The following is an 11,601-nucleotide window of genomic DNA, read 5'->3' on the forward strand; positions in this document are numbered from 1 at the left end:
TATTTTAATAAGATCACTCTTGCTGCTATGTGAAGCATAGATTGGAAGGAACCAAGAGTGGAGGTCAACATACCAGTTTACAAAGCGGTTTCAGTCTAACTGGCAAGAAATCTTAGAGGCTCACACTAGGGCAACGGGCAGTGAGGCTGGGGAGAGAAACACTGAGTACTTTCAGTGATCAGGATCTGCTTTGAAGTAGAATCCAAAGTGCCTGCTGATAAACTAGATATAAGAGAAGAAAGTAGCAACAAATGTCTAGACAGAGTTCCATAAAGATATGAGGAAAGTGGCAGTGCACGGGTTTGAGGTAAGGCTGGGGTAGGGGACACATGCTCTGTTTAAGGTGGAGAGGAGAACTAATTTCATAGGTTCTTAGTTGGAACTAAGCCCATTACAAAAGGCAGAGTAACAAGCAAAAAATAAGCAGAAGTTTCTCAACAAGTATATGATATATACATATACATAAATATACATATATATATATGAGGCACCCAGGGAGCAAGTAGCTCTCCAAGAGGTATCTTTGAATTCAGATTACATAGCATCTTCAACAAGGAACAGTGAGTTTCCAGAGAAGTGACAAAATAAAGGAAAAGCACTTTGAGTCTCTAGGGGTGGTAACTTGTGCAAAGGCAAATAACTGGCAGATACAGGCTAATTAGTAAAGCTTGTTCGTGTCGTATTGTTTGGTACCATCTCCAGGCCAATGGGGGTCCACAGTCATCTTCATTGCTTAACCTTTGCTCTCCTTGGTAGATGAGGGACAGGATACCTTTCGTCTTGCTTGTAGGCAAAGAGAGGAAGGGAAAATAACTTTCCTACATCTATCTGCTTCTTCGTAATGGTCTTGAGATCAACAATCCTTCATATTTGGGGGAGTCATCTTCTGGTCTCCTACAGGGACTTCTTACTCTTGAGATGGCTTTGGAACATCCAAGTAAAGATGTTAAGTAAAAGTCAGACACGCAGGTCTAAGAATCAGAGAAAATGTTTTCTGGACAGCAAATCTAAGCATCGTCAGTGAAGTCATGGTATTTGACACATTGCCTCTGTTCAGATCACTGAGAGAGAATGTGTAAAGGGAGAGAAGCCAGAACTGAGGAACACCAACTTGTTAAGGTCCAGTAAAAAAAAGTACAACCAGTAATCCACACTAAAAAAGAACAGGATGTGGGGTGTGAAGCCTTAGCCTGAGAAGGTGAAGGAGCAATTACACTTCTAGGCACACTCTGAAGAAATGATCTAAAAACCAAAATAAAACATATGCATGAAGATCGTGTTATAGCGAAATGAAAAAATTTTGTTTAATAGAGGAACAGTTAAGGAACAACAATAGAGAAAGGGCAAACACGATTATATTTCCACTCTCTGTGGAATATTATACCACTTTAAAAATGATTGTTAAGAAACCTACAAAAATATAAGAACCCAGTAAGTGGAAAGAAAGTCACGATTTTTTTCTTAGGCCAGTGCAGTGGCCCATGCCTGTAATTCCAGCCCTTCAAGAGACAAAGGCAAGAGGATTGCCTGAGCCCAGGAGTTTGAGACCAGCCGGGGCAACATGGCAATACCTCATCTCTACAATAAATCAAAAAAAGAATTAGCTGGACACGGTGGCACACCTGTAGTTCCAGCTACCTGGAAGATTGAGGTGAAAGGATCACCTGATCTCAGCGGGTCGAGGCTGTAGTGGTCATGAGTGTGTCACTGCACTCCAACCTGGGTGACAGAGTGAGACTCTGACTCGGAAAAAAAAAAGATTTCTTTTTCTTGATATTTTCTGATGTGTATATTCTCATTTTTATGTACGTATTTTTTTAAAAGCTAGCATGACTTCCACGTAAGTCAGATTTTTCTACACACCTCATCCTTAAAATAGCAGGCAAGTCCACTTTTTACAAATGCCCTAAACAAGTAGAGATGAAAGATAGTAGCTCCTGTAGGTTTATTTTATCATCAACGTGGCTCACCTTTGCTGAGAATAACAAATAAAATTAACTAAACCAGTTTTCTTTTTCACTCACTGGGCATAAATTACTATTCACAGAGAAAATGTTTGTTTGGGGAGAGGAGATTATTTATATTTCAATATACTAATGACAGGGGGGAAAAAACAGAGCTTCAAAGCACACCAGCAGCCCAAAGAAAAAATTCTTATATGATTTTTTTTAAATGCCCTACAATCAAGAGAAGCCTGGACCCTGGAAAGCCTAAATAATCACTATTTTGATACTTTGGATACTATTTGTTACTCAAATGATATTCACTTATTGTGATAGATTATAACTTAAATGATAATAAGAAAAGAAAAGGTGCACACTTTTGGAAGAGACCAGTTAAAAGCAGGCACGGAATCATGGATAAATATTGATAGGCAAGGAAATAAAGTCTTATCAAGTGTCTCAGCTTTTACCACAATAATGTCACATAACTCAATAGCATGTGATGAGAATCATTTATTCTCCTGTCCACAGAGCTGTGTGTTGTCTGAGTGGCTCTGCTTCACGTGTCTTATTCTGGGGGCCAGGCTGACAGCTTTAAAAGGCTGAGACTTGAATGCCACCCTGAGAGCCTGATCTAATGGGTCTCGGAGGAAGCCTGGCATACGTGGATGATGGCTGCCATGTCTGCTGTGCTTGGCCTGGGGCTGGTGCTGAACTACGCAGAGAGGAGCTTCTGCTGCAAGGGGTGATACTTTCTTTTTAAGTTGTCATTCATATTTTATTTTATATACGCATGAAGTACAAGTGCAGGTTTCTTATATGCATATATTGTGTAGTGATGGGCTGTGCTGTCTTGACAGATACATGCAAGTGGTTCCAAATATCAGCGTACTTTTGGTCAGAGAAACTTGATATTTTAGATTGCTTGAGTTTATCATTTCATGGCATGTGGATGACGTGTCTACCTTTATACACTAAGCTTTTTCCAAGTAACTCATTTCTTACTGAATTCTTCTAGGCCAAGAAAAGGTTAACTAAAATTTCGTCAAACCTGTTACACACACACACACACACACACACACACACACACACACACACACACTCCATTTTAAAATGATGGCATTTATATTGGGCTGACGCATACGTTTGTAGCGCTTTTACACTTGCTCATGGAATGCAAATGTCACAGTTCATCATATTTCCCAATTGTCGGGTTTACTGACATGGATCATTGTGGATTAAAGCATTGAAATGGTCTTCATCAAAACCTGATGGTCTTTCTGAATGTGGAGAATCACTTAGGTCAAAGCAACAAAACCATGAAGCAACAAAACCATTTTATTGCATGCTTTCCGTGATGGCATTCTCCCCATATACCCCACACACGTTTCTACCTGCCTCTGCTACCTTTACTCCTCTGTTAAGCTCAAAAGAATATGTCAGAAGTGTTCTTCTTTTCCACTTGACACTCCATTTTCTTTAGCCCACAAATAGCACTAACTTTCTTCAAATCTGCAAAACGCGAGGCGTATTCAGAAGCACAACATTGTCATTCCAAATGACAAACAATAAACAAACTCCCAACACCACAGTGCTGCATGCCACAAACAAACACTACAAGATTATGCATCAACCTAATACAATATTTATTCGTTGTTATTTTCTCTTGAAATCCTACTCCAATAACAGGAAAGACATTTAATGGACAAAGATAACTTCATAAAAGATGACAGGAGTAAGAGACCAACAGAGTTGGAGAAACTGGTAAGCAGAAGGAGAGGCAGTAAGCAGCAGATGAAGAAATGTCTGCAGGGGCCACACCAACTCCATCCCGTGTGGTTTGCCTCCAAAGCACCCCAGAGGGACCACTGTGCCCCTGGAAGTTAGGGGTGGGCTGTAGGACCACAAACATGGAAAGTGAAGGAAAGTTTGTCTTCAGAATGGTTAGGCTCCCAAGTTCAACCCACACAGCCAGATGACCCCGGTTCCCCATCTCTGCTGGAGACTGGAATTTCACAGTCTGAAAAAAATTGGTCCCGGAGATGTGCTGGACAGAGAAAACCAGGTAAATCTCCATGTCTTTTATACAGAAGGCCGGAACCAAGTGCTGGAACAAAGAGAGAGAGAGAAAGTAAACCTCTGCAAACAGAATGAGTGGAGAGACCCCTCACACACAATTAGCCTTCAAAAGTGACAGTGCCCCCCCCAAAGTCTTCATGATCTTAATGTCTAAAATTAAATAAGTAAAATATTGAAGTGTAAATCTATAAATTAGAAATAAGGTGGTAAAACTCAGAATAAACAGCTATGGTAGCTCTGAGAGGGACTGTAGGCTGTTAGAACTAGACAGAGACCTGCTGCTTATAATAAATCTTTTAGTACAATCTCAGTTTTAAAGGCTTAAATTGTGCATATGTGTTACTTTGATAAAAATTAAACTCAACCGGGCTCGGTGGCTCAGCCTGTAATCCCATGCTTTGGGAGGCTGAAGTGAGTGGATTGCCTAAGCCCGAGGGTTCGAGACCCACCTGGGCAACTTGGCAAAACCTCATCTCTACAATAAATCAAAAAATTAGCCGGCGTGGTAGCGGGCGCCTGTAGTTCCGGCTACTTGGAAGGCTGCGGTGGAAGGATTGCCGGAGCCCAGCAGGTCGAGGCTGCGGTGGCCGGGAGCGGCCACTGCACTCCAGTCTGGGCAACAGTGAGATTCCAACTCAAAAAAAATAATAATAATAATTAAACCATTTCAAGCTGTGTACAGTGGCACGCACCATTAATCCCAGCTACTCAGGAAGCTGAGATGGGAGGATTGATTGAGCCCAAGAGTTCAAGTTCAGCATGGGCAAGATAGCAAGACCTCATCTCTAAAAGAAAAAAAAAAGTTAAGCAATTTCTTTTTTTTTTTTAAGTTGGAGTCTCACTCTGTCACCCAGACTGGAGTGCAGTGGCCACTCCCGGCCACTGCAGCCTTGACCTGCTGGGCTCCAGCGATCCTTCCGACTCAGCCTTCCAAATAGCTGGAACTACAGGCGCGCACTACCACACCCGGCTAATTTTTTGATTTATTGTAGAGATGAGGTCTCACCAATTGCCCAGGCGGGTCTCAAACTCGCGGGCTCAAGCAATCCACTCACCTCAGCCTCCCAAGGCATGGGATTATAGCAATTTCAAACATAAAAAATTAAACACAAATTGGAATCTAAATTTTTCCATAAAAGCTCCAAAAAATTAAGTGGAGCCTTGTTTTCATTATCATTTTGGATAATGCTGTCAGTACTTCCACGGGTGTGCATATTTACACCTTTTCCAATTTGATTGCTTCATGCATAACTCCCCGTTTGAATAGGGCGAGTCTTTTTTTGGGGGTTAGAGTCTCACTCTGTCTCGAGTCTTTTCTCCTCTACCAGACAATTCAATGCTGCTTCACGTTAGCTACTTTTGCCAAATGGATACACTTCTAAAGTATACGTTTTGACTCTGACACTGTTGGTGAGAGTGTAAACTAGTACAGCCTCTGTGGAAAATAGTGTGGCAGTTCCTAAAAGATCTAAAAATCTTTTAAATCTTCCAGATGACCCCACAATGCCCCTGCTGGGAATATATCCGGAGGAACTCAAATCACTCTGCAAAAAAGATACCTGCACACGCATGTTTATTGCAGCATTATTTACAACAGCAAAAACATGGAACCAACCTAGCTGCCCATCGAAAGAGGACTGGATTTTTCAAATGTGGTACATATGCATGATGGAATATTATGTAGCCATAAAGAAGGATAAAAATTATGAACTTCACAGCAACTTTGATGGACTTAGAGGCTATAATACTCAGTGATCTACCAAAGAAACCAAGATCTGAGTATCACATGTTCTCACTCATAAGCAGACCTTGAACAACTACTGTAATACTATAAGAAAGGGATTGGCAGTAGTGGGAAACTGCCAGGGGAGGGGGGCACACCTCAACAACAAGAGTACCTGCATAATGAATATTTGTATACCTAACCCTGAATTGTACCCCACATATTTAAAACAAATTTTTTAAAATAAAATATTCATTTTGTTGTTCCTATTTAGCACTCCTGAACAATGAACTCCTCCCTTTTGGAAAAACGCAATGTCTCACGTTGTTGACTATACACCACCGAGAGTGAAATGCCATCCCCTCTTCCCACAGCGTGTGGTGGCCTTGTTATCGGTCACTGACTCTGGTCCTCAAGTTGCCTCAGAAGGAAGGTGGGATGACCTTCTGGTCACACAGTCTTTGGGAGAGGATTGGATTTCCCAGAAAGATGCTGAACCATCACCAGGCTGGAGCCCACCGGGGCATCCGGTCTGGGCAGTACTGCCCTCCAGGCAGAAGAAAAATCCTGTTCCAGACTGTGGGAAACACGCAGTTCATTCCCCTGATAGAGATTTTGAAAAAGTATCGTTTTAACTGTTCTTTCCTTTCCCATCTTTACTTTTTATTTTTTACTATTTTATTTTATTTTTTTATTTTAAGCTGGAGTCTCACTCTGTGGCCCACGCTCATGGCCACCGCAGCCTGAACCTGCTGGAAATAGGTGATCCCTCCACCTCAGCCTTCCAAGTAGCTGGAACTACAGACGCACACCATCACGTCCAGTTAGTTTTTGTGATTCATTGTAGAGACGAGGTCTCACCAAGTTGCCCAGGCTGGTCTCGAACCCACGGGCTCAGGCAATCCTCCCGCCTCAGCCTCCCAAAGTGCTGGGATTACAGGCTGAGCCTCCGTGCCCAACCTTATTTTATTTTTAAAGTCAGGGTCTCGCTCTATCACCCAACCCAAGATCATAGCTCACTGTGGCCTAATCCTCTTGAACCCAAGAGAGCCTCCTGTTTCAGCCTCTTGAGTAGCTAGGAGTACAAGCATGCACCACCACGTAGGCTATTTCATTTTGTTTTATTTTTTTTGGTAGAGAAGTGGGTGGGGGAGTCTCACTATGTTGCCCAGGCTAGTCTTAAACTCCTGGACTCAAGAGATTCTCCCGTCATGGCCTCCCAAAGCACTGGGATTATAGGCATGAGCCACCACACCCGACTTCTTTTTTTAATTGACATGCCTTACGAGATATGACATAGACAAACAAATGTACAGTGTGCTAAATTCAAGGACAGTATCATCCATTGCAAAACTCCATTCTCTATAAATAAAGACACCATAAAATTGTATTCTATATAAAGTGAGTGTCTGGAGTACAATTCCACATGCAAGAAGCATGGGACTACAATGCACATGGTGCCTTTATGTGCCAACTCAGGTAGGAATTTTTATTTGCATATTACTTTTAACAATCTCACATGCACTGTAAGGCTCTGAGTTAGGATTGATGTTTTACAATTAAATTTTACCCTCCTTTTATCTCACATGATGTAATAATAGGTATATCCTGCTTGATCCATTACACATTTAAAAGACATCAATGTTTTCTCTAGTCTATTTTCAAATTATGCATTGCTCAGTTCCATCTCGGCTGAAATAGGATAAGACAATTCCAGGACAGGAATTAGGTGACTCTGATTGGTCTTCATTGGTATCTGTGGGTCTGGCTAAATCTATCCACTTCCATTTCTCTCTCTCTCTCTCTTTCTCTCTCTCTCTCTCTCTCTCTCTCTCTCTCTCTCTCTCTCAGAGTTTGGGTCTCACTCTGTCACCCAAGATGGAGTGCAAGGCATGATCCTGGCTTCCTGTAACCTTCACCTTCTAGGCTCAGGTGATCTTCCTTCTGCTTTAGCTTCCCCAGTAGCTGGAACTACAGGTGTGTGCTACCACACCTGGCTAATTTTTTTACTTCTTTTTTTTTTTTTGGTAGAGACAAGGTCTTCCTATGTTGCCCAGGCTGGTCTCAAATTCCTGGGTTAAGCGATCCTCCCACCTCAAACTCCCAAAGTCCTCAGATTACAGGTGTGAGCCACCGCTCCCAACCTTTGTATCTCACTTTCTTTGTATGTAAATTGGTGGCCAAAGTGCCAGACTCGAAGATGTGCTAATAAAAAGTCACTAAGGGCAGAATTCTCTGATGTCTTTCCTAATCTGCATAAGCGTAGATGATTACTATCAGCAGTAAGTCTCCACCTTGCACACATCTGTGCCATGTCTGTGCATACTGCTCACAAAATAGCTGTGTCTGCTAATATTTAAGCAGTCTCTCTTTCCTTCTCGCCCTCCACACAGCTGCTCAAATATTCAAGAAATGAGGTTATCATCCTTCCTCTGCCTAGCATAAGTTCTAAATCTCTGTGTCAGTCAGCAGATCTGCATCATCTTTTACAACCAATCAAATTAAAAGGTATCAGGGGATGGAGATTTCATTCTTAATTTTGTCCTATTAAGTACTTCTATGTATTCATTGCTTTTTTGTTAGAAAACTTTTCAAATTAAGGCAGTATTTTTAAAAACTGATAATGCAGCCGGGCTCGGTGGCACAGCCTGTAATCCCGTGCCTTTGGGAGGCTGAGGTGAGTGGATTGCCTGAGCCCGTGGGTTCGAGACCCGCCTGGGCAACTTGGCGAGATCTTATCTCTACAATAAATCAAAAAATTAGCCGGGCGTCGTAGCGCCCGCTGTAGTTCCGGCTACTTGGAAGGCTGAGGCTGAAGGATCGCCGGAGCCCAGCAGGTCGAGGCTGCGGTGGCCAGGAGCAGCCACTGCACTCCAGTCTGGGTGACAGAGTGAGACTCCAATTAAAAATAATAATAATAATAATGCATAAACATTAAAGTGATTGAATTGTGGAGACCATATTCTCAGGAAATAGAATGTTCACTTATCAGAATGTTTCCACTTTTTTTTTTTACTTTTTAAAAATTTTAGAACAAAGTTTATTGGCAAGAAGACGAGAGAGAAAGAGGAAGGTTCATACCAGAAACGCCTAACATGGACAAGTCTCTGGAGAAAAGAAAGACCATTCAGTTTTTATTTTAATCTGACCTCCTTTGCAATGGACTAACAGTTTCTGCATTTCTCAAGAGAAAGCATAAGCATATACATTTCATAACTGACCTAAATTAAATAAAAGCAAATAGACACTTTAAAATAGTTGAGGTGATAAAACTAAACCATGCAGTTTATATAGAGACTGCAAGAATTCAACACAGTGTTGGATCTTGGCAATACAATGGTGTAAATAAATTCTACTTTTGCCTGGCTTATTTGCATATTTACTGTAGTCCCACAAAAAGGAAATCTGAGACATACAATCTGGGTTTCTGCATGCTCATATGAAGGGCAACAATCTAGAAACAATGATACAACAACTTATCCAAACCAAGATGAAAACTGAACTACTGAGCCCAGTTTAATCCCATACACATACTAAAATGCCAATCTCTGCGTTGCTGGAGACGACATGGCAATACTAGTCCATGTGTTTTTCCAACCTGAGACAGCTCCGGGTTGATCTAGGGTACAGATAATGCCGTGGACAGATAGATCACTCGGCTTTCTTCCCATCTGTGTCCAGTTACCGTGTCCAGTTTATTAAGACAGATAAGGTTTCAAATCCAGACAATCATTCCTGGCTGTGTTTGTGGCCAGATGTCCACTTTACTCTTTGTCCAGTACCTTAAATAATCTAAAAGTTATTATAAATTTAAAACTTTGTGAAAAATTACATAGAATTCATAAAAGAATTTTGAGAATTTTAAAGAAAATCAATAAATGTTTCCTAGAAATTCGAATGATATTGAAATGAATTCCAAAAGGTCTCTCAAACCCCCCAGCAGAAACTTGCTCAAATATCATGAGATCCATCATTCAAAATGCGTTGGAAATGAAAAACTTTATTTTGAACAATTTACTATTATTTACCACCCAAGGCAGATGGTTGCTAAATTTACATTTTGTAAACTGATAGTTAAGGATTTTCTCAATGTTCCTAGTGACTCTGAGGACTAAGGAAGTAATTCTCATTCACCAGAATCAGACAAGGGTTTTTTTTTTCTTCCATGTATTTTCAAAAGGTATTTTAAAGCAGGGTGTAGGTGGCTCATGCCTGTAATCCCAGCACTTTGAGAGGCGGAAGCAAGAGGATTGCCTGAATCCAGGGATTTGAGACCAGCCTGGGCAACTTGGTGAGACCCCGTTTCTACAATAAACCAAAAAATTAGCCAGGCGTGGTGGTGCACGCCTGTAATTCCAGCTACTTGGAAGGCTGAGGCAGAAGGACTGCCTGATCCCAGCAGATTGAGGCTACGGTGACCATGAGCATGCCACTGCACTCCAGCCTGGGTGACAGAGTGAGACTCTGACTCAAAACAAACGAAAAACGGTATTTTAAACCTGAATTGTTGAGAAATTGATTAAAGATGCCAAACTAGGTAAACAAAACCTGCTGCAACACTCACACTCTCACACCACTGAGCCTGGCTGTAGCAAACCAACACTTCTAGTTTTCATTCCTGTTTGAAATTCATCCCAAAGATTACTATCTTTTAAAACACTATAATAGATACCAGAATCTGGTGAAGGTTCTGCCTTCATGTCTGAAGTGTAAACTGGCAATGATTGGGCCAACCCCAAGTGCCAAGCCACTTTTGTCTCCCATGAGTAGAGATAAAAAGACAAGTAAGATGCTGATTGTTCCTCCTGTGAGACCAGAACCAAATATTCACCGGGTTTGCTTGTATCACCTACCAGATACCATCGGGGACTAAGGAAGGTAATTCACAGCGCCCTGGGGAAAGGAGCCCAGCCAGGGAAATCTGAGGGCGTCAGTCACCCCAGATTCCTGCTCTCTCTAAGGAAGAGAGAAGGAAGAATAGAGGAGAAAGGGAGCAAAAGGAAAGGGACCGTTTTTTAAATTTTATTTGATTCTCACTGCAAGTCATGGATTAGGGCATGTAGATATGACAAAGTTTTCCGTCCCGAAAAACAGTATTCACATGAACAATGACAACAAGCGGGTCTAGGTCCCACAGGAGGCAGACGGAGGCCAAGGGTCGTGGGTGCACAGGAGCCCTCTGCCGAGGGCAGCGACGAGGAGCCAGCACCCTGCGGGGCTCCGCGCGGCCGGCCGGAGCGCTCCGTCCCGGGATGCTCGGGCCGGGCTCCTCACCCGGGCGCCGCAGCCGCGCGCCGGGCCGACCGCTCCTGGCCCCGGCCCTCCCCAAGCAGGGCGAGCCGGTCCCCGCCGAGTCTCGGCGAGCATCTCGGGGCCGATCCAGGACGGGAAAGGGGAAAGGCGAAGAGACCCGGGGCTGCGGCGGGGAGGGGGAAGCCGATGGCTATTCTTGTCGTATTCCAGGCGGTCACAGCCAGCCGCCTCTACCCCACGCCACGCCTCCGCTGGCACGCACACGCGCGCGCGGACACGCGGACACACACACACACACACACACACACACACACCCCGGCCCCCCGAGCTGTTCCGTGGTCCCCAGTCGAAGAGGCCCCGAGGCCTCCGCAGCTGTCCCCGCCCGGCGCATCTCCGGGGAGCGCGCGCAACGCGCGCTCCTTGGCGCTCTTCTCTCGCGCTCGGAGCTCGGGGAGGAGGACGGGGGAAGCGGCCAGGCCGTGGGCCAGCTTGAGCAAAGTCGCCGCGGAAGAGCTGAGAAGCCAAGTGCACAGAGGCGAGCGCTGAGCCGACGTCCGGGGACGCCCGCGGCACCCTCGGGCCTCTCGCCTGGACCGAGCCGGG

Source organism: Carlito syrichta, unplaced genomic scaffold (genome assembly GCF_000164805.1).
Source record: "Carlito syrichta isolate Samal-C Ts95f unplaced genomic scaffold, Tarsius_syrichta-2.0.1 Scaffold309828, whole genome shotgun sequence".
In the NCBI taxonomy this organism is placed as follows: domain Eukaryota; kingdom Metazoa; phylum Chordata; class Mammalia; order Primates; family Tarsiidae; genus Carlito; species Carlito syrichta.